The sequence below is a fragment of the Somniosus microcephalus genome, chromosome 1 (genome assembly GCF_052327205.1).
Source record: "Somniosus microcephalus isolate GS21.2 chromosome 1, FLI_Smic_1.0, whole genome shotgun sequence".
Lineage (NCBI taxonomy): Eukaryota > Metazoa > Chordata > Chondrichthyes > Squaliformes > Somniosidae > Somniosus > Somniosus microcephalus.
In genome coordinates this window covers 460593736-460616472 of record NC_140987.1, presented here as the reverse complement: position 1 = coordinate 460616472, position 22737 = coordinate 460593736, and positions in this window count along the sequence as shown.

Below are 22737 nucleotides of genomic sequence, written 5' to 3'. Positions count from 1 at the left end.
CAGCGCGGGGCGGTGCCTGTACCCAGCGCGAGACGGTGCCTGTAACCAGCGCGAGGCGGTGCCTGTACCCAGAGCGAGGTGGAGCCTGTACCGAGCGCGAGGCGGTTCTTGTACTCAGCGCGAGGCGGTGCCTGTACCCAGAGCGAGGCGGAGCCTGTACCCAGAGCGGGGCGGTGCCTGTACCCAGCTGCCTGGGCCCTAAGCTATGGAATTCCCTCCCTAAACCTCTCCACCTCTCTCTCCTCCTTTAAGACACTCCTTAAAACCTATATCTTTGACCAAGGTTTTGGTCACCTGCCCTAATATCTCTTTATGTGGCTCGGTGTCAAATTATGTTTGATAATCGCTCCTGTGAAGCGCCTTGGGATGTTTTACTACATTAAACATAGAAACATAGAAGATAGGAGCAGGAGTAGGCCATTCGATCCCTCGAGCCTGCTCCGCCATTCAATGAGATCATGGCTGATCATCCAAATTCAGCACCCTGTCCCTGCCTTCTCCCCCTATCCCTTTAGCCTTAAGAAATATATCTAACTCCTTCTTGAATATATTTAATGAATTGGCCTCAACTGCCTTCTGTGGTAGAGAATTCCACAAGTTCACCACTCTCTGGGTGAAGAAATTCCTCCTCATCTCTGTCCTAAATGGCCTACCCCTTATCCTTAGACTATGACCCCTGGTTCTGGACTCCCCGCCATCAGGATCATTGTTAGAAACTAGGGGTGCCTAAAAATGTATATGGCTTTTTAATGATAAGTTTCATTTTCCTGGGAAGCTTGCATTAGAACTTGAGACAGTCTTTTTAATCAGTTAGATTAGGTGAAACATAAACATTCCACACGGGGGCCCATAGGGTGGTCCTGCCAGGCTAGTTATCTGTTGTTTGTAAGTTAGGGTTTTGACTTTGTTAATGTATCTTTAATTTGGCCAGTGATGGCCCAACCTATGTTTCTTCCATTATTACTAATAACCATATTATAATCTCCACAGATAGAATTTGGAGTTGGTTTAGCAGAACAGCTTGTGAAGATAATTAAAAGTTAATTCGGAAAATCTCCCTGGACTCCCACCCGACCGTGTGCCCGGCCCACTGCCCCACACCCACTGCCCGGCCCACTGCCCCACACCCACTGCCCCACACCCACTGCCCGATCCACTGCCCAATTCACTGCCCGACCCACTGCCCAATTCACTGCCCGACCCACTGCCCCACACCCACTGCCCCACCCACTGCCCGATCCACTGCCCGACCCACTGCCCGACCCACTGCCCGACCCACTGCCCCACCCACTGCCCCACATCCACTGCCCGATCCACTGCCCCACCCACTGCCTGACCCACTGCCCGATCCACTGCCCCACCCACTGCCCCACACCCACTGCCCGATCCACTGCCCAACCCACTGCCCGACCCACTGCCTGACCGCGTGTCCGGCCCACTGCCCAATCCGCTGGCTGGCCCCTCTGCCCGACCGGGGGTGGGAGTGGGAATCTGGAGGCAGGAGGCTGCCACCAGGGATCCGAGGGAACGAGCCCCGGCTGTCAGTGCAGCCACAAAAAGCTGGAAATGGTCTGGTCATTCAGTGCCTGTACAAAGAAATAGCTTGTGACATATTGGCCAGGACAATGGGGAGGACTCCCCTGCTCTTCTTCGAAATAGTGACCGTGGGATCTATTACATCCACGTGTGAGGGCAGACTGGGTCGCGGTTTAACGTCTCATTTAAAGGTGGAACCTCTGAGAGTGCAGCGCTCCCTCAGTACCGCCCCTCCAACAGTGCAGAGCTCCTTCAGTACTGCCCCTCCGACAGTGCGGCACTCCCTCAGTACTGCCCCTCCGACAGTGCGGCACTCCCTCAGTACTGCCCCTCCGACAGTGCAGTGCTCTCTCAGTACTGCCCCTCCGACAGTGCAGCGCTCCCTCACTACTGCCCCTCCGACAGTGCAGCGCTCCCTCAGTACTGCCCCAATGACAGTGCAGAGATCCCTCAGTACTGCAGCTCCGACAGTGCAGTGCTCCCTCAGTACTGCCCCTCCGACAGGGCAGAGCTCCCTCAGAACTGCCACTCCGACAGTGCAGCATTCCCTCAGTACTGCCCCTCCGACAGTGCAGCGCTCCCTCACTACTGCCCCTCCAACAATGAGGCGCTCCCTCAGTACTGCCCCTCCGACAGTGCAGCGCTCCCTCAGTACTGCCCCTCCGACAGTGCAGAGCTCCCTCATTACTGCCCCTCTGACACTCCCTCAGTACTGCCCCTCCGACAGTGCGGTGCTCCCTCAGTACAGCCCCTCCAACAGTGCAGCACTCTCTCAGTACTGCCCGTCCGACAGTGCAGCGCTCCCTCACTACTGCCCCTCTGACAATGCGGCGCTCCCTCAGTACTGCCCTTCCGACAGTGCAGCGCTCCCTGAGTACTGCCCCTCTGACAGTGCAGCACTCCCTCAGTAGTGCCCCTCCGACAGTGCAGCACTCCTTCAGCACTGCCCCTCCGACAGTGCAGCGCTCCCTCAGTACTGCCCCTCCGACAGTGCGGCGCTCCCTCAGTACTGCCCCTCCAACAGTGCGGCGCTCCCTCAGTACTGCCCCTCCGACAGTGCGGTGCTCCCTCAGTACTGCCCCTCCGACAGTGCAGCGCTCCCTCAGTACTGCCCCTCCAACAGTGCGGCGCTCCCTCAGTACTGCACCTCCGACAGTGCAGTGCTCCCTCAGTACTGCCCCTCCGACAGTGAAGCACTCCCTCAGTACTCTCACTCCGACAGTGCAGCGCGCCCTCACGACTGCCTCTCCGACAGTGCAGCACTCCCTCAGTACTGCCCCTCTGACAGTGCGGCGCTCCTTCAGTACTGCCCCTCTGACAGTGCGGCGCTCCCTCGGTACTGCCCCTGCGACAGTGCAGCGCTCCCTCAGTACTGCCCCTCCGACAGTGCAGCGCTCCCTCAGTACTGCCCCTCCGACAGTGCGGCGCTCCCTCAGTACTGCCCCTCCGACAGTGCGGCGCTCCCTCAGTACTGCCCCTCCGACAGTGCAGCACTCCCCCTCCAACAGTGCAGCACTCCCTCAGTACTGCCCCTCCGACAGTGCGGCGCTCCCTCAGTACTGCCTCTCCGACACTGCGGCGCTCCCTCACTACTGCCCCTCCGATAGTGCAGCGCTCCCTCAGTACTGCCCCTCCGACAGTGCGGCACTCCCTCAGTACTGCCCCTCTGACAGTGCAGTGCTCCCTCAGTACTGCCCCTCCAACAGTGCAGCGCTCCCTCAGTACTGACCCTCCGACAGTGCGGCGCTCCCTCAATACTGCCCCTCCGACAGTGCGGCGCTCCCTCAGTACTGCCCCTCCGACAGTGCGGCGCTCCCTCAGTACTGCCCCTCTGACAGTGCGGCGCTCCCTCAGTACTGCCCCTCCGTCATTGCTGCGCTCCCTCGGTACTGCCCCTCCGACAGTGCGGCACTCCCTCAGTTCCGCCCCTCAGACAGTGCGGCGCTCCCTCAGTACTGCCCCTCCGACAGTGCGGCGCTCCCTCAGTACTGCCCCTCTGACAGTGCGGCGCTCCCTCAGTACTGCCCCTCCGACAGTGCAGCACTCCCCCTCCGACAGTGCAGCGCTCCCTCACTACTGCCCCTCTGACAATGCGGCGCTCCCTCAGTACTGCCCTTCCGACAGTGCAGCGCTCCCTGAGTACTGCCCCTCTGACAGTGCAGCACTCCCTCAGTAGTGCCCCTCCGACACTGCAGCACTCCTTCAGCACTGCCCCTCCGACAGTGCAGCGCTCCCTCAGTACTGCCCCTCCGACAGTGCGGCGCTCCCTCAGTACTGCCCCTCCGACAGTGCGGTGCTCCCTCAGTTCCGCCCCTCAGACAGTGCGGCGCTCCCTCAGTACTGCCCCTCCAACAGTGCGGCGCTCCCTCAGTACTGCCCCTCTGACAGTGCGGCGCTCCCTCAGTACTGCCCCTCCGACAGTGAAGCACTCCCTCAGTACTCCCACTCCGACAGTGCAGCGCGCCCTCACGACTGCCTCTCCGACAGTGCAGCACTCCCTCAGTACTGCCCCTCTGACAGTGCGGCGCTCCTTCAGTACTGCCCCTCTGACAGTGCGGCGCTCCCTCGGTACTGCCCCTGCGACAGTGCAGCGCTCCCTCAGTACTGCCCCTCCGACAGTGCAGCGCTCCCTCAGTACTGCCCCTCCGACAGTGCGGCGCTCCCTCAGTACTGCCCCTCCGACAGTGCGGCGCTCCCTCAGTACTGCCCCTCCGACAGTGCAGCACTCCCCCTCCAACAGTGCAGCACTCCCTCAGTACTGCCCCTCCGACAGTGCGGCGCTCCCTCAGTACTGCCTCTCCGACACTGCGGCGCTCCCTCACTACTGCCCCTCCGATAGTGCAGCGCTCCCTCAGTACTGCCCCTCCGACAGTGCGGCACTCCCTCAGTACTGCCCCTCTGACAGTGCAGTGCTCCCTCAGTACTGCCCCTCCAACAGTGCAGCGCTCCCTCAGTACTGATCCTCCGACAGTGCGGCGCTCCCTCAATACTGCCCCTCCGACAGTGCGGCGCTCCCTCAGTACTGCCCCTCCGACAGTGCGGCGCTCCCTCAGTACTGCCCCTCTGACAGTGCGGCGCTCCCTCAGTACTGCCCCTCCGACATTGCTGCGCTCCCTCGGTACTGCCCCTCCGACAGTGCGGCACTCCCTCAGTTCCGCCCCTCAGACAGTGCGGCGCTCCCTCAGTACTGCCCCTCCGACAGTGCGGCGCTCCCTCAGTACTGCCCCTCTGACAGTGCGGCGCTCCCTCAGTACTGCCCCTCCGACAGTGCAGCACTCCCCCTCCGACAGTGCAGCACTCCCTCAGTACTCCCCCTCCGACAGTGCAGCGCTCCCTCACTACTGCCTCTCCGACAGTGCGGCGCTCCCTCAGTACTGCCCCTCCGACAGTGCGGCGCTCCCTCAGTACTGCCCCTCCAACAGTGCGGCGCTCCATCAGTACTGCCCTTCCGACAGTGCAGAGCTCCCTCAGTACTGACCCTCCGACAGTGCGGCGCTCCCTCAGTACTGCCCCTCCGACAGTGCGGCGCTCCCTCAGTACTGCCCCTCCGACAGTGCGGCGCTCCCTCATTACTGCCCCTCTGACAGTGTGGCGCTCCCTCAGTACTGCCCCTCCGACAGTGCAGCACTCCCTCACTACTGCCCCTCCGACAGTGCAGTGCTCCCTCAGTACTGCCCCTCCAACAGTGCAGAGCTCCCTCAGTACTGCCCCTCCGAAAGTGCGGCGCTTCCTCAGTACTGCCCCTCCGACAGTGCGGCGCTCCCTCAATACTGCCCCACCGACAGTGCGGCGCTCCCTCAGTACTGCCCCTCCGACAGTGCGGCGCTCCCTCAGTACTGCCCCTCCGACAGTGCGGCGCTCCCTCACTACTGCCCCTCCGACAGTGCAGTGCTCCCTCAGTACTGCCCCTCCAACAGTGCAGAGCTCCCTCAGTACTGCCCCTCCGACAGTGCGGCGCTTCCTCAGTACTGCCCCTCCGACAGTGCGGCGCTCCCTCAATACTGCCCCACCGACAGTGCGGCGCTCCCTCAATACTGCCCCTCCGACAGTGCGGCGCTCCCTCAGTACTGCCCCTCCGACAGTGCGGCGCTCCCTCAGTACTGCCCCTCTGACAGTGCGGCGCTCCCTCAGTACTGCCCCTCCGACATTGCTGCGCTCCCTCGGTACTGCCCCTCCGACAGTGCGGCACTCCCTCAGTTCCGCCCCTCAGACAGTGCGGCGCTCCCTCAGTACTGCCCCTCCGACAGTGCGGCGCTCCCTCAGTACTGCCCCTCTGACAGTGCGGCGCTCCCTCAGTACTGCCCCTCCGACAGTGCAGCACTCCCCCTCCGACAGTGCAGCACTCCCTCAGTACTCCCCCTCCGACAGTGCAGCGCTCCCTCACTACTGCCTCTCCGACAGTGCGGCGCTCCCTCAGTACTGACCCTCCGACAGTGCGGCGCTCCCTCAGTACTGCCCCTCCAACAGTGCGGCGCTCCATCAGTACTGCCCTTCCGACAGTGCAGAGCTCCCTCAGTACTGACCCTCCGACAGTGCGGCGCTCCCTCAGTACTGCCCCTCCGACAGTGCGGCGCTCCCTCAGTACTGCCCCTCCGACAGTGCGGCGCTCCCTCATTACTGCCCCTCTGACAGTGTGGCGCTCCCTCAGTACTGCCCCTCCGACAGTGCAGCACTCCCTCACTACTGCCCCTCCGACAGTGCAGTGCTCCCTCAGTACTGCCCCTCCAACAGTGCAGAGCTCCCTCAGTACTGCCCCTCCGAAAGTGCGGCGCTTCCTCAGTACTGCCCCTCCGACAGTGCGGCGCTCCCTCAATACTGCCCCACCGACAGTGCGGCGCTCCCTCAGTACTGCCCCTCCGACAGTGCGGCGCTCCCTCAGTACTGCCCCTCCGACAGTGCGGCGCTCCCTCACTACTGCCCCTCCGACAGTGCAGTGCTCCCTCAGTACTGCCCCTCCAACAGTGCAGAGCTCCCTCAGTACTGCCCCTCCGACAGTGCGGCGCTTCCTCAGTACTGCCCCTCCGACAGTGCGGCGCTCCCTCAATACTGCCCCACCGACAGTGCGGCGCTCCCTCAGTACTGCCCCTCCGACAGTGCGGCGCTCCCTCAGTACTGCCCCTCTGACAGTGCGGCGCTCCCTCAGTCCTGCCCCTCCGACAGTGCAGCGCTCCCTCGGTACTGCCCCTCCGACAGTGCGGCACTCCCTCAGTACCGCCCCTCAGACAGTGCGGCGCTCCCTCAGCACTGCCCCTCCGACAGTGCGGCGCTCCCTCAGTACTGCCCCTCCGACAGTGCGGCGCTCCCTCAGTACTGCCCCTCCGACAGTGCGGCCCTCCCTCAGTACTGCCCCTCCGACAGTGCAGTGCTCCCTCAGTACTGCCCCTCCAACAGTGCAGCGCTCCCTCAGTACTGACCCTCCGACAGTGCGGCGCTCCCTCAGTACTGCCCCTCCGACAGTGCGGCGCTCCCTCAGTACTGCCCCTCTGACAGTGCGGCGCTCCCTCAGTACTGCCCCTCCGACAGTGCAGCGCTCCCTCGGTACTGCCCCTCCGACAGTGCGGCACTCCCTCAGTACCGCCCCTCAGACAGTGTGGCGCTCCCTCAGTACTGCCCCTCCGACAGTGCGGCGCTCCCTCAGTACTGCCACACCGACAGTGCGGCGCTCCATCAGTGCTGCCCCTCCGACAGTGCGGCACTCCCTCAGCACTGCCCCTCCGACAGTGCAGTGCTCCCTCAGTACTGCCCCTCCAACAGTGCAGCGCTCCCTCAGTACTGACCCTCCGACAGTGCGGCGCTCCCTCAGTACTGCCCCTCCAACAGTGCGGCGCTACCTCAGTACTGCCCCTCCGACAGTGCGGCGCTCCCTCAGTACTGCCCCTCTGACAGTGCGGCGCTCCCTCAGTACTGCCCCTCCGACAGTGCAGCGCTCCCTCAGTCCTGCCCCTCCGACAGTGCGGCGCTCCCTCAGTACTGCTGCTCCGACAATGCGGCGCTCCCTCAGTACTGCCCCTTCGACAGTGCAGCGCTCCCTCAGAACTGCCCCTCCGACAGTGCAGTGCTCCCTCAGTACTGCCCCTCCAACAGTGCAGAGCTCCCTCAGTACTGCCCCTCCGATAGTGCGGCGCTTCCTCAGTACTGCCCCTCCGACAGTGCGGCTCTCCCTCAGTACTGCCCCTCCGACAGTGCGGCGCTCCCTCAATACTGCCCCTCCGACAGTGCGGCGCTCCCTCAGTACTGCCCCTCCGACAGTGCGGCGCTCCCTCAGTACTGCCCCTCCGAGAGTGCGGCGCTCCCTCAGTACTGCCCCTCCGACAGTGCAGCGCTCCCTCGGTACTGCCCCTCCGACAGTGCGGCACTCCCTCAGTACCGCCCCTCAGACAGTGTGGCGCTCCCTCAGTACTGCCCCTCCGACAGTGCGGCGCTCCCTCAGTACTGCCACGCCGACAGTGCGGCGCTCCCTCAGTGCTGCCCCTCCGACAGTGCGGCACTCCCTCAGCACTGCCCCTCCGACAGTGCAGTGCTCCCTCAGTACTGCCCCTCCAACAGTGCAGCGCTCCCTCAGTACTGACCCTCCGACAGTGCGGCGCTCCCTCAATACTGCCCCTCCGACAGTGCGGCGCTCCCTCAGTACTGCCCCTCCGACAGTGCGGCGCTCCCTCAGTCCTGCCCCTCTGACAGTGCGGCGCTCCCTCAGTACTGCCCCTCCGACAGTGCAGCGCTCCCTCGGTACTGCCCCTCCGACAGTGCGGCGCTCCCTCAGTACTGCCCCTCCGACAGTGCAGCACTCCCCCTCCGACAGTGCAGCACCCCCTCAGTACTCCCCCTCCGAGAGTGCAGCGCTCCCTCACTACTGCCTCTCCGACAGTGCGGTGCTCCCTCAGTACTGCCCCTCCGACAGTGCGGCGCTCCCTCAGTACTTCCCCACCAACAGTGCGGCGCTCCCTCAGTACTGCCCTTCCGACAGTGCAGCGCTCCCTCAGTACTGACCCTCCGACAGTGCGGCGCTCCCTCAGTACTGCCCCTCCGACAGTGCGGCGCTCCCTCAGTGCTGCCCCTCCGACAGTGCAGCGCTCCCTCAGTACTGCCCCTCCGACAGTGCGGCGCTCCCTCAGTACTGCTGCTCCGACAATGCGGCGCTCCCTCAGTACTGCCCCTCCGACAGTGCAGCGCTCCCTCAGTACTGCCCCTCCGACAGTGCAGCACTCCCCCTCCAACAGTGCAGCACTCCCTCAGTACTCCCCCTCCGACAGTGCAGCACTCCCTCACTACTGCCCCTCCGACAGTGCAGCACTCCCCCTCCGACAGTGCAGCACTCCCTCAGTACTGACCCTCCGACAGTGCGGCGCTCCCTCAGTACTGCCCCTCCGACAGTGCGGCGCTCCCTCAGTGCTGCCCCTCCGACAGTGCAGCGCTCCCTCAGTACTGCCCCTCCGACAGTGCGGCGCTCCCTCAGTACTACTGCTCCGACAATGCGGCGCTCCCTCAGTACTGCCCCTCCGACAGTGCAGCGCTCCCTCAGTACTGCCCCTCCGACAGTGCAGCACTCCCCCTCCAACAGTGCAGCACTCCCTCAGTACTGCCCCTCAGACAGTGCGGCACTCCCTCAGTACTGCCCCTCCGATAGTGCGGCGCTCCCTCAGTACTGCCCCTCCGACAGTGCGGCGCTCCCTCAGTACTGCCCCTCCGACAGTGCGGCGCTCCCTCAGTACTTCCCCGCCAACAGTGCGGCGCTCCCTCAGTACTGCCCTTCCGACAGTGCAGCGCTCCCTCAGTACTGACCCTCCGACAGTGCGGCGCTACCTCAGTACTGCCCCTCCGACAGTGCGGCGCTCCCTCAGTGCTCCCCTCCGACAGTGCAGCGCTCCCTCAGTACTGCCCCTCCGACAGTGCGGCGCTCCCTCAGTACTGCTGCTCCGACAATGCGGCGCTCCCTCAGTACTGCCCCTCCGACAGTGCAGCGCTCCCTCAGTACTGCCCCTCCGACAGTGCAGCACTCCCCCTCCAACAGTGCAGCACTCCCTCAGTACTCCCCCTCCGACAGTACAGCACTCCCTCACTACTGCCCCTCCGACATTGCAGCACTCCCCCTCCGACAGTGCAGCACTCCCTCAGTACTCCCCCTCCGACAGTGCAGCGCTCCCTCATTACTGCCTCTCCGACAGTGCGGCGCTCCCTCAGTACTGCCCCTCAGACAGTGCGGCCCTCCCTCAGTACTGCCCCTCCGACAGTGCGGCGCTCCCTCAGTACTGCCCCTCCGACAGTGCGGCGCTCCCTCAGTACTGCCCCTCCAACAGTGCGGCGCTCCCTCAGTACTGCCCTTCCGACAGTGCAGCGCTCCCTCAGAACTGACCCTCCGACAGTGCGGCGCTCCCTCAGTACTGACCCTCCGACAGTGCGGCGCTCCCTCAGTACTGCTCCTCCGACAGTGCGGCGCTCCCTCAGTACTGCCCCTCCGACAGTGCGGCGCTCCCTCAGTGCTGCCCCTCTGACAGTGCGGCGCTCCCTCAGTACTGCCCCTCTGACAGTGCAGCGCTCCCTCAGTAGTGCCCCTCCGACAGTGCGGCGCTCCCTCAGTACTGCTGCTCCGACAATGCGGCGCTCGCTCAGTACTGCCCCTCCGACAGTGCAGCGCTCCCTCAGTACTGCCCCTCTGACAGTGCAGCACTCCCCCTCCAACAGTGCAGCACTCCCTCAGTACTCCCCCTCCGACAGTGCAGCCCTCCCTCACTACTGCCCCTCCGACAGTGCAGCACTCCCCCTCCGACAGTGCAGCACTCCCTCAGTACTCCCCCTCCGACAGTGCAGCGCTCCCTCACTACTGCCTCTCCGACAGTGCGGCGCTCCCTCAGTACTGCCCCTCAGACAGTGCGGCGCTCCCTCAATGCTGCCCCACCGACAGTGCGGCGCTCCCTCAGTACTGCCCCTCCGACAGTGCGGCGCTCCCTCGGTACTGCCCCTCCGACAGTGCGGCGCTCCCTCAGTACTGCCCCTCCGACAGTGCAGCGCTCCCTCGGTACTGCCCCTCCGACAGTGCGGCACTCCCTCAGTACCGCCCCTCAGACAGTGCGGCGCTCCCTCAGCACTGCCCCTCCGACAGTGCGGCGCTCCCTCAGTACTGCCCCTCCGACAGTGCGGCGCTCCCTCAGTACTGCCCCTCCGACAGTGCGGCCCACCCTCAGTACTGCCCCTCCGACAGTGCAGTGCTCCCTCAGTACTGCCCCTCCAACAGTGCAGCGCTCCCTCAGTACTGACCCTCTGACAGTGCGGCGCTCCCTCAATACTGCCCCTCCGACAGTGCGGCGCTCCCTCAGTACTGCCCCTCCGACAGTGCGGCGCTCCCTCAGTACTGCCCCTCTGACAGAGCGGCGCTCCCTCAGTACTGCCCCTCCGACAGTGCAGCGCTCCCTCGGTCCTGCCCCTCCGACAGTGCGGCACTCCCTCAGTACCGCCCCTCAGACAGTGCGGCGCTCCCTCAGTACTGCCCCTCCGACAGTGCGGCGCTCCCTCAGTACTGCCCCTCCGACAGTGCGGCGCTCCCTCAGTACTGCCCCTCCGACAGTGCAGCACTCCCCCTCCGACAGTGCAGCACTCCCTCAGTACTGCCCCTCCGATAGTGCGGCGCTCCCTCAGTACTGCCCCTCCGACAGTGCGGCGCTCCCTCAGTACTGCCCCTCCGACAGTGCGGCGCTCCCTCAGTACTGCCCCTCTGACAGTGCAGCGCTCCCTCAGTACTGCCCCTCCGACAGTGCGGCGCTCCCTCAGTACTGCTGCTCCGACAATGCGGCGCTCGCTCAGTACTGCCCCTCCGACAGTGCAGCGCTCCCTCAGTACTGCCCCTCCGACAGTGCAGCACTCCCCCTCCAACAGTGCAGCACTCCCTCAGTACTCCACCTCCGACAGTGCAGCACTCCCTCACTACTGCCCCTCCGACAGTGCAGCACTCCCCCTCCAACAGTGCAGCACTCCCTCAGTACTGCCCCTCCGATAGTGCGGCGCTCCCTCAGTACTGCCCCTCCGACAGTGCGGCGCTCCCTCAGTACTGCCCCTCCGACAGTGCGGCGCTCCCTCAGTACTTCCCCGCCAACAGTGCGGCGCTCCCTCAGTACTGCCCTTCCGACAGTGCAGCGCTCCCTCAGTACTGACCCTCCGACAGTGCGGCGCTACCTCAGTACTGCCCCTCCGACAGTGCGGCGCTCCCTCAGTGCTGCCCCTCCGACAGTGCAGCGCATCTCAGTACTGCCCCTCCGACAGTGCGGCGCTCCCTCAGTACTGCTGCTCCGACAATGCGGCGCTCCCTCAGTACTGCCCCTCCGACAGTGCAGCGCTCCCTCAGTACTGCCCCTCCGACAGTGCAGCACTCCCCCTCCAACAGTGCAGCACTCCCTCAGTACTCCCCCTCCGACAGTGCAGCACTCCCTCACTACTGCCCCTCCGACAGTGCAGCACTCCCCCTCCGACAGTGCAGCACTCCCTCAGTACTCCCCCTCCGACAGTGCAGCGCTCCCTCATTACTGCCTCTCCGACAGTGCGGCGCTCACTCAGTACTGCCCCTCAGACAGTGCGGCCCTCCCTCAGTACTGCCCCTCCGATAGTGCGGCGCTCCCTCAGTACTGCCCCTCCGACAGTGCGGCGCTCCCTCAGTACTGCCTCTCCGACAGTGCGGCGCTCCCTCAGGACTGCCCCTCCGACAGTGCGGCGCTCCCTCAGTACTGCCATTCCAACAGTGCGGCGCTCCCTCAGTACTGCCCTTCCGACAGTGCAGCGCTCCCTCAGTACTGACCCTCCGACAGTGCGGCGCTCCCTCAGTACTGACCCTCCGACAGTGCGGCGCTCCCTCAGTACTGCCCCTCCGACAGTGCGGCGCTCCCTCAGTACTGCCCCTCTGACAGTGCGGCGCTCCCTCAGTGCTGCCCCTCTGACAGTGCGGCGCTCCCTCAGTACTGCCCCTCTGACAGTGCAGCGCTCCCTCAGTACTGCCCCTCCGACAGTGCGGCGCTCCCTCAGTACTGCTGCTCCGACAATGCGGCGCTCGCTCAGTACTGCCCCTCCGACAGTGCAGCGCTCCCTCAGTACTGCCCCTCCGACAGTGCAGCACTCCCCCTCCAACAGTGCAGCACTCCCTCAGTACTCCCCCTCCGACAGTGCAGCGCTCCCTCACTACTGCCTCTCCGACAGTGCGGCGCTCCCTCAGTACTGCCCCTCAGACAGTGCGGCGCTCCCTCAATGCTGCCCCACCGACAGTGCGGCGCTCCCTCAGTACTGCCCCTCCGACAGTGCGGCGCTCCCTCGGTACTGCCCCTCCGACAGTGCGGCGCTCCCTCAGTACTGCCCCTCCGACAGTGCAGCGCTCCCTCGGTACTGCCCCTCCGACAGTGCGGCACTCCCTCAGTTCCGCCCCTCAGACAGTGCGGCGCTCCCTCAGCACTGCCCCTCCGACAGTGCGGCGCTCCCTCAGTACTGCCCCTCCGACAGTGCGGCGCTCCCTCAGTACTGCCCCTCCGACAGTGCGGCCCTCCCTCAGTACTGCCCCTCCGACAGTGCAGTGCTCTCTCAGTACTGCCCCTCCGACAGTGCAGCGCTCCCTCAGTACTGACCCTCCGACAGTGCGGCGCTCCCTCAATACTGCCCCTCCGACAGTGCGGCGCTCCCTCAGTACTGCCCCTCCGACAGTGCGGCGCTCCCTCAGTACTGCCCCTCTGACAGTGCGGCACTCCCTCAGTACCGCCCCTCAGACAGTGCGGCGCTCCCTCAGTACTGCCCCTCCGACAGTGCGGCGCTCCCTCAGTACTGCCCCTCCGACAGTGCGGCGCTCCCTCAGTACTGCACCTCCGACAGTGCAGCACTCCCCCTCCGACAGTGCAGCACTCCCTCAGTACTCCCCCTCCGACAGTGCAGCGCTCCCTCACTACTGCCTCTCCGACAGTGCGGCGCTCCCTCAGTACTGCCCCTCCAACAGTGCGGCACTCCCTCAGTACCGCCCCTCAGACAGTGCGGCGCTCCCTCAGTACTGCCCCTCCGACAATGCGGCGCTCCCGCAGTACTGCCCCTCTGACAGTGCAGCACTCCCTCAGTACTCCCCCTCCGACAGTGCAGCGCTCCCTCACTACTGCCTTTCCGACAGTGCGGCGCTCCCTCAGTACTGCCCCTCCGACAGTGCGGCGCTCCCTCAGTACTGCCCCTCCAACAGTGCGGCGCTCCCTCAGTACTGCCCTTCCGACTGTGCAGCGCTCCCTCAGTATTGCCCCTCCAACAGTGCAGCGCTCCCTCAGTACTGCCCCTCTGACAGTGCAGCGCTCCCTCAGTACTGCCACTCCGACAGTGCAGCACTCCCCCTCCAACAGTGCAGCACTCCCTCAGTACTCCCCCTCCGACAGTGCAGCACTCCCTCACTACTGCCCCTCCGAAAGTGCAGTGCTCCCTCAGTACTGCCCCTCCAACAGTGCAGAGCTCCCTCAGTACTGCCCCTCCGACAGTGCGGCGCTTCCTCAGTACTGCCCCTCCGACAGTGCGGCTCTCCCTCAGTACTGCCCCTCCGACAGTGCAGCGCTCCCTCAGTACTGACCCTCCGACAGTGCGGCGCTCCCTCAATACTGCCCCTCCGACAGTGCGGCGCTCCCTCAGTACTGCCCCTCCGACAGTGCGGCGCTCCCTCAGTACTGCCCCTCCGAGAGTGCGGCGCTCCCTCAGTACTGCCCCTAGGACAGTGCAGCGCTCCCTCGGTACTGCCCCTCCGACAGTGCGGCACTCCCTCAGTATCGCCCCTCAGACAGTGCGGCGCTCCCTCAGTACTGCCCCTCCGACAGTGCGGCGCTCCCTCAGTACTGCCACTCCGACAGTGCGGCGCTCCCTCAGTACTGCCACTCCGACAGTGCAGCGCTCCCTCACTACTGCCTCTCCGACAATGCGGCGCTCCCTCAGTACTGCCCCTCAGACAGTGCGGCACTCCCTCAGTACTGCCCCTCCGACAGTGCGGCGCTCCCTCAGTACTGCCCCTCCGACAGTGCGGCGCTCCCTCAGTACTGCCCCTCCGACAGTGCAGCACTCCCTCACTACTGCCCCTCCGACAGTGCAGTGCTCCCTCAGTACTGCCCCTCCAACAGTGCAGAGCTCCCTCAGTACTGCCCCTCCGACAGTGCGGCGCTCCCTCAGGACTGCCCCTCCGACAGTGCGGCGCTCCCTCAGTACTGCCCCTCCAACAGTGCGGCGCTCCCTCAGTACTGCCCTTCCGACAGTGCAGCGCTCCCTCAGAACTGACCCTCCGACAGTGCGGCGCTCCCTCAGTACTGACCCTCCGACAGTGCGGCGCTCCCTCAGTACTGCTCCTCCGACAGTGCGGCGCTCCCTCAGTACTGCCCCTCCGACAGTGCGGCGCTCCCTCAGTGCTGCCCCTCTGACAGTGCGGCGCTCCCTCAGTACTGCCCCTCTGACAGTGCAGCGCTCCCTCAGTAGTGCCCCTCCGACAGTGCGGCGCTCCCTCAGTACTGCTGCTCCGACAATGCGGCGCTCGCTCAGTACTGCCCCTCCGACAGTGCAGCGCTCCCTCAGTACTGCCCCTCTGACAGTGCAGCACTCCCCCTCCAACAGTGCAGCACTCCCTCAGTACTCCCCCTCCGACAGTGCAGCCCTCCCTCACTACTGCCCCTCCGACAGTGCAGCACTCCCCCTCCGACAGTGCAGCACTCCCTCAGTACTCCCCCTCCGACAGTGCAGCGCTCCCTCACTACTGCCTCTCCGACAGTGCGGCGCTCCCTCAGTACTGCCCCTCAGACAGTGCGGCGCTCCCTCAATGCTGCCCCACCGACAGTGCGGCGCTCCCTCAGTACTGCCCCTCCGACAGTGCGGCGCTCCCTCGGTACTGCCCCTCCGACAGTGCGGCGCTCCCTCAGTACTGCCCCTCCGACAGTGCAGCGCTCCCTCGGTACTGCCCCTCCGACAGTGCGGCACTCCCTCAGTACCGCCCCTCAGACAGTGCGGCGCTCCCTCAGCACTGCCCCTCCGACAGTGCGGCGCTCCCTCAGTACTGCCCCTCCGACAGTGCGGCGCTCCCTCAGTACTGCCCCTCCGACAGTGCGGCCCACCCTCAGTACTGCCCCTCCGACAGTGCAGTGCTCCCTCAGTACTGCCCCTCCAACAGTGCAGCGCTCCCTCAGTACTGACCCTCTGACAGTGCGGCGCTCCCTCAATACTGCCCCTCCGACAGTGCGGCGCTCCCTCAGTACTGCCCCTCCGACAGTGCGGCGCTCCCTCAGTACTGCCCCTCTGACAGAGCGGCGCTCCCTCAGTACTGCCCCTCCGACAGTGCAGCGCTCCCTCGGTCCTGCCCCTCCGACAGTGCGGCACTCCCTCAGTACCGCCCCTCAGACAGTGCGGCGCTCCCTCAGTACTGCCCCTCCGACAGTGCGGCGCTCCCTCAGTACTGCCCCTCCGACAGTGCGGCGCTCCCTCAGTACTGCCCCTCCGACAGTGCAGCACTCCCCCTCCGACAGTGCAGCACTCCCTCAGTACTGCCCCTCCGATAGTGCGGCGCTCCCTCAGTACTGCCCCTCCGACAGTGCGGCGCTCCCTCAGTACTGCCCCTCCGACAGTGCGGCGCTCCCTCAGTACTGCCCCTCTGACAGTGCAGCGCTCCCTCAGTACTGCCCCTCCGACAGTGCGGCGCTCCCTCAGTACTGCTGCTCCGACAATGCGGCGCTCGCTCAGTACTGCCCCTCCGACAGTGCAGCGCTCCCTCAGTACTGCCCCTCCGACAGTGCAGCACTCCCCCTCCAACAGTGCAGCACTCCCTCAGTACTCCACCTCCGACAGTGCAGCACTCCCTCACTACTGCCCCTCCGACAGTGCAGCACTCCCCCTCCAACAGTGCAGCACTCCCTCAGTACTGCCCCTCCGATAGTGCGGCGCTCCCTCAGTACTGCCCCTCCGACAGTGCGGCGCTCCCTCAGTACTGCCCCTCCGACAGTGCGGCGCTCCCTCAGTACTTCCCCGCCAACAGTGCGGCGCTCCCTCAGTACTGCCCTTCCGACAGTGCAGCGCTCCCTCAGTACTGACCCTCCGACAGTGCGGCGCTACCTCAGTACTGCCCCTCCGACAGTGCGGCGCTCCCTCAGTGCTGCCCCTCCGACAGTGCAGCGCATCTCAGTACTGCCCCTCCGACAGTGCGGCGCTCCCTCAGTACTGCTGCTCCGACAATGCGGCGCTCCCTCAGTACTGCCCCTCCGACAGTGCAGCGCTCCCTCAGTACTGCCCCTCCGACAGTGCAGCACTCCCCCTCCAACAGTGCAGCACTCCCTCAGTACTCCCCCTCCGACAGTGCAGCACTCCCTCACTACTGCCCCTCCGACAGTGCAGCACTCCCCCTCCGACAGTGCAGCACTCCCTCAGTACTCCCCCTCCGACAGTGCAGCGCTCCCTCATTACTGCCTCTCCGACAGTGCGGCGCTCACTCAGTACTGCCCCTCAGACAGTGCGGCCCTCCCTCAGTACTGCCCCTCCGATAGTGCGGCGCTCCCTCAGTACTGCCCCTCCGACAGTGCGGCGCTCCCTCAGTACTGCCTCTCCGACAGTGCGGCGCTCCCTCAGGACTGCCCCTCCGACAGTGCGGCGCTCCCTCAGTACTGCCATTCCAACAGTGCGGCGCTCCCTCAGTACTGCCCTTCCGACAGTGCAGCGCTCCCTCAGTACTGACCCTCCGACAGTGCGGCGCTCCCTCAGTACTGACCCTCCGACAGTGCGGCGCTCCCTCAGTACTGCCCCTCCGACAGTGCGGCGCTCCCTCAGTACTGCCCCTCTGACAGTGCGGCGCTCCCTCAGTGCTGCCCCTCTGACAGTGCGGCGCTCCCTCAGTACTGCCCCTCTGACAGTGCAGCGCTCCCTCAGTACTGCCCCTCCGACAGTGCGGCGCTCCCTCAGTACTGCTGCTCCGACAATGCGGCGCTCGCTCAGTACTGCCCCTCCGACAGTGCAGCGCTCCCTCAGTACTGCCCCTCCGACAGTGCAGCACTCCCCCTCCAACAGTGCAGCACTCCCTCAGTACTCCCCCTCCGACAGTGCAGCGCTCCCTCACTACTGCCTCTCCGACAGTGCGGCGCTCCCTCAGTACTGCCCCTCAGACAGTGCGGCGCTCCCTCAATGCTGCCCCACCGACAGTGCGGCGCTCCCTCAGTACTGCCCCTCCGACAGTGCGGCGCTCCCTCGGTACTGCCCCTCCGACAGTGCGGCGCTCCCTCAGTACTGCCCCTCCGACAGTGCAGCGCTCCCTCGGTACTGCCCCTCCGACAGTGCGGCACTCCCTCAGTTCCGCCCCTCAGACAGTGCGGCGCTCCCTCAGCACTGCCCCTCCGACAGTGCGGCGCTCCCTCAGTACTGCCCCTCCGACAGTGCGGCGCTCCCTCAGTACTGCCCCTCCGACAGTGCGGCCCTCCCTCAGTACTGCCCCTCCGACAGTGCAGTGCTCTCTCAGTACTGCCCCTCCGACAGTGCAGCGCTCCCTCAGTACTGACCCTCCGACAGTGCGGCGCTCCCTCAATACTGCCCCTCCGACAGTGCGGCGCTCCCTCAGTACTGCCCCTCCGACAGTGCGGCGCTCCCTCAGTACTGCCCCTCTGACAGTGCGGCACTCCCTCAGTACCGCCCCTCAGACAGTGCGGCGCTCCCTCAGTACTGCCCCTCCGACAGTGCGGCGCTCCCTCAGTACTGCCCCTCCGACAGTGCGGCGCTCCCTCAGTACTGCACCTCCGACAGTGCAGCACTCCCCCTCCGACAGTGCAGCACTCCCTCAGTACTCCCCCTCCGACAGTGCAGCGCTCCCTCACTACTGCCTCTCCGACAGTGCGGCGCTCCCTCAGTACTGCCCCTCCAACAGTGCGGCACTCCCTCAGTACCGCCCCTCAGACAGTGCGGCGCTCCCTCAGTACTGCCCCTCCGACAATGCGGCGCTCCCGCAGTACTGCCCCTCTGACAGTGCAGCACTCCCTCAGTACTCCCCCTCCGACAGTGCAGCGCTCCCTCACTACTGCCTTTCCGACAGTGCGGCGCTCCCTCAGTACTGCCCCTCCGACAGTGCGGCGCTCCCTCAGTACTGCCCCTCCAACAGTGCGGCGCTCCCTCAGTACTGCCCTTCCGACTGTGCAGCGCTCCCTCAGTATTGCCCCTCCAACAGTGCAGCGCTCCCTCAGTACTGCCCCTCTGACAGTGCAGCGCTCCCTCAGTACTGCCACTCCGACAGTGCAGCACTCCCCCTCCAACAGTGCAGCACTCCCTCAGTACTCCCCCTCCGACAGTGCAGCACTCCCTCACTACTGCCCCTCCGAAAGTGCAGTGCTCCCTCAGTACTGCCCCTCCAACAGTGCAGAGCTCCCTCAGTACTGCCCCTCCGACAGTGCGGCGCTTCCTCAGTACTGCCCCTCCGACAGTGCGGCTCTCCCTCAGTACTGCCCCTCCGACAGTGCAGCGCTCCCTCAGTACTGACCCTCCGACAGTGCGGCGCTCCCTCAATACTGCCCCTCCGACAGTGCGGCGCTCCCTCAGTACTGCCCCTCCGACAGTGCGGCGCTCCCTCAGTACTGCCCCTCCGAGAGTGCGGCGCTCCCTCAGTACTGCCCCTAGGACAGTGCAGCGCTCCCTCGGTACTGCCCCTCCGACAGTGCGGCACTCCCTCAGTATCGCCCCTCAGACAGTGCGGCGCTCCCTCAGTACTGCCCCTCCGACAGTGCGGCGCTCCCTCAGTACTGCCACTCCGACAGTGCGGCGCTCCCTCAGTACTGCCACTCCGACAGTGCAGCGCTCCCTCACTACTGCCTCTCCGACAATGCGGCGCTCCCTCAGTACTGCCCCTCAGACAGTGCGGCACTCCCTCAGTACTGCCCCTCCGACAGTGCGGCGCTCCCTCAGTACTGCCCCTCCGACAGTGCGGCGCTCCCTCAGTACTGCCCCTCCGACAGTGCAGCACTCCCTCACTACTGCCCCTCCGACAGTGCAGTGCTCCCTCAGTACTGCCCCTCCAACAGTGCAGAGCTCCCTCAGTACTGCCCCTCCGACAGAGCGGCGCTTCCTCAGTCCTGCCCCTCTGACAGTGCGGCGCTCCCTCAGTACTGCTCCTCCGACAGTGCAGCGCTCCCTCGGTACTGCCCCTCCGACAGTGCGGCACTCCCTCAGTACTGCCCCTCAGACAGTGCGGCACTCCCTCAGTACTGCCCCTCCGACAGTGCGGCGCTCCCTCGGTACTGCCCCTCCGACAGTGCGGCGCTCCCTCAGTACTGCCCCTCCGACAGTGCAGCACTCCCCCTCCAACAGTGCAGCACTCCCTCAGTACTGCCCCTCCGACAGTGCGGCGCTCCCTCAGTACTGCCTCTCCGACACTGCGGCGCTCCCTCACTACTGCCCCTCCGATAGTGCAGCGCTCCCTCAGTACTGCCCCTCCGACAGTGCGGCACTCCCTCAGTACTGCCCCTCTGACAGTGCAGTGCTCCCTCAGTACTGCCCCTCCAACAGTGCAGCGCTCCCTCAGTACTGACCCTCCGACAGTGCGGCGCTCCCTCAATACTGCCCCTCCGACAGTGCGGCGCTCCCTCAGTACTGCCCCTCCGACAGTGCGGCGCTCCCTCAGTACTGCCCCTCTGACAGTGCGGCGCTCCCTCAGTACTGCCCCTCCGACATTGCTGCGCTCCCTCGGTACTGCCCCTCCGACAGTGCGGCACTCCCTCAGTTCCGCCCCTCAGACAGTGCGGCGCTCCCTCAGTACTGCCCCTCCGACAGTGCGGCGCTCCCTCAGTACTGCCCCTCTGACAGTGCGGCGCTCCCTCAGTACTGCCCCTCCGACAGTGCAGCACTCCCCCTCCGACAGTCCAGCACTCCCTCAGTACTCCCCCTCCGACAGTGCAGCGCTCCCTCACTACTGCCTCTCCGACAGTGCGGCGCTCCCTCAGTACTGCCCCTCCGACAGTGCGGCGCTCCCTCAGTACTGCCCCTCCAACAGTGCGGCGCTCCATCAGTACTGCCCTTCCGACAGTGCAGAGCTCCCTCAGTACTGACCCTCCGACAGTGCGGCGCTCCCTCAGTACTGCCCCTCCGACAGTGCGGCGCTCCCTCAGTACTGCCCCTCCGACAGTGCGGCGCTCCCTCATTACTGCCCCTCTGACAGTGTGGCGCTCCCTCAGTACTGCCCCTCCGACAGTGCAGCACTCCCTCACTACTGCCCCTCCGACAGTGCAGTGCTCCCTCAGTACTGCCCCTCCAACAGTGCAGAGCTCCCTCAGTACTGCCCCTCCGAAAGTGCGGCGCTTCCTCAGTACTGCCCGTCCGACAGTGCGGCGCTCCCTCAATACTGCCCCACCGACAGTGCGGCGCTCCCTCAGTACTGCCCCTCCGACAGTGCGGCGCTCCCTCAGTACTGCCCCTCCGACAGTGCGGCGCTCCCTCACTACTGCCCCTCCGACAGTGCAGTGCTCCCTCAGTACTGCCCCTCCAACAGTGCAGAGCTCCCTCAGTACTGCCCCTCCGACAGTGCGGCGCTTCCTCAGTACTGCCCCTCCGACAGTGCGGCGCTCCCTCAATACTGCCCCACCGACAGTGCGGCGCTCCCTCAGTACTGCTCCTCCGACAGTGCGGCGCTCCCTCAGTACTGCCCCTCCGACAGTGCGGCGCTCCCTCAGTCCTGCCCCTCCGACAGTGCAGCGCTCCCTCGGTACTGCCCCTCCGACAGTGCGGCACTCCCTCAGTACCGCCCCTCAGACAGTGCGGCGCTCCCTCAGCACTGCCCCTCCGACAGTGCGGCGCTCCCTCAGTACTGCCCCTCCGACAGTGCGGCGCTCCCTCAGTACTGCCCCTCCGACAGTGCGGCCCTCCCTCAGTACTGCCCCTCCGACAGTGCAGTGCTCCCTCAGTACTGCCCCTCCAACAGTGCAGCGCTCCCTCAGTACTGACCCTCCGACAGTGCGGCGCTCCCTCAGTACTGCCCCTCCGACAGTGCGGCGCTCCCTCAGTACTGCCCCTCTGACAGTGCGGCGCTCCCTCAGTACTGCCCCTCCGACAGTGCAGCGCTCCCTCGGTACTGCCCCTCCGACAGTGCGGCACTCCCTCAGTACCGCCCCTCAGACAGTGTGGCGCTCCCTCAGTACTGCCCCTCCGACAGTGCGGCGCTCCCTCAGTACTGCCACACCGACAGTGCGGCGCTCCATCAGTGCTGCCCCTCCGACAGTGCGGCACTCCCTCAGCACTGCCCCTCCGACAGTGCAGTGCTCCCTCAGTACTGCCCCTCCAACAGTGCAGCGCTCCCTCAGTACTGACCCTCCGACAGTGCGGCGCTCCCTCAGTACTGCCCCTCCAACAGTGCGGCGCTACCTCAGTACTGCCCCTCCGACAGTGCGGCGCTCCCTCAGTACTGCCCCTCTGACAGTGCGGCGCTCCCTCAGTACTGCCCCTCCGACAGTGCAGCGCTCCCTCAGTCCTGCCCCTCCGACAGTGCGGCGCTCCCTCAGTACTGCTGCTCCGACAATGCGGCGCTCCCTCAGTACTGCCCCTTCGACAGTGCAGCGCTCCCTCAGAACTGCCCCTCCGACAGTGCAGTGCTCCCTCAGTACTGCCCCTCCAACAGTGCAGAGCTCCCTCAGTACTGCCCCTCCGATAGTGCGGCGCTTCCTCAGTACTGCCCCTCCGACAGTGCGGCTCTCCCTCAGTACTGCCCCTCCGACAGTGCGGCGCTCCCTCAATACTGCCCCTCCGACAGTGCGGCGCTCCCTCAGTACTGCCCCTCCGACAGTGCGGCGCTCCCTCAGTACTGCCCCTCCGAGAGTGCGGCGCTCCCTCAGTACTGCCCCTCCGACAGTGCAGCGCTCCCTCGGTACTGCCCCTCCGACAGTGCGGCACTCCCTCAGTACCGCCCCTCAGACAGTGTGGCGCTCCCTCAGTACTGCCCCTCCGACAGTGCGGCGCTCCCTCAGTACTGCCACGCCGACAGTGCGGCGCTCCCTCAGTGCTGCCCCTCCGACAGTGCGGCACTCCCTCAGCACTGCCCCTCCGACAGTGCAGTGCTCCCTCAGTACTGCCCCTCCAACAGTGCAGTGCTCCCTCAGTACTGACCCTCCGACAGTGCGGCGCTCCCTCAATACTGCCCCTCCGACAGTGCGGCGCTCCCTCAGTACTGCCCCTCCGACAGTGCGGCGCTCCCTCAGTCCTGCCCCTCTGACAGTGCGGCGCTCCCTCAGT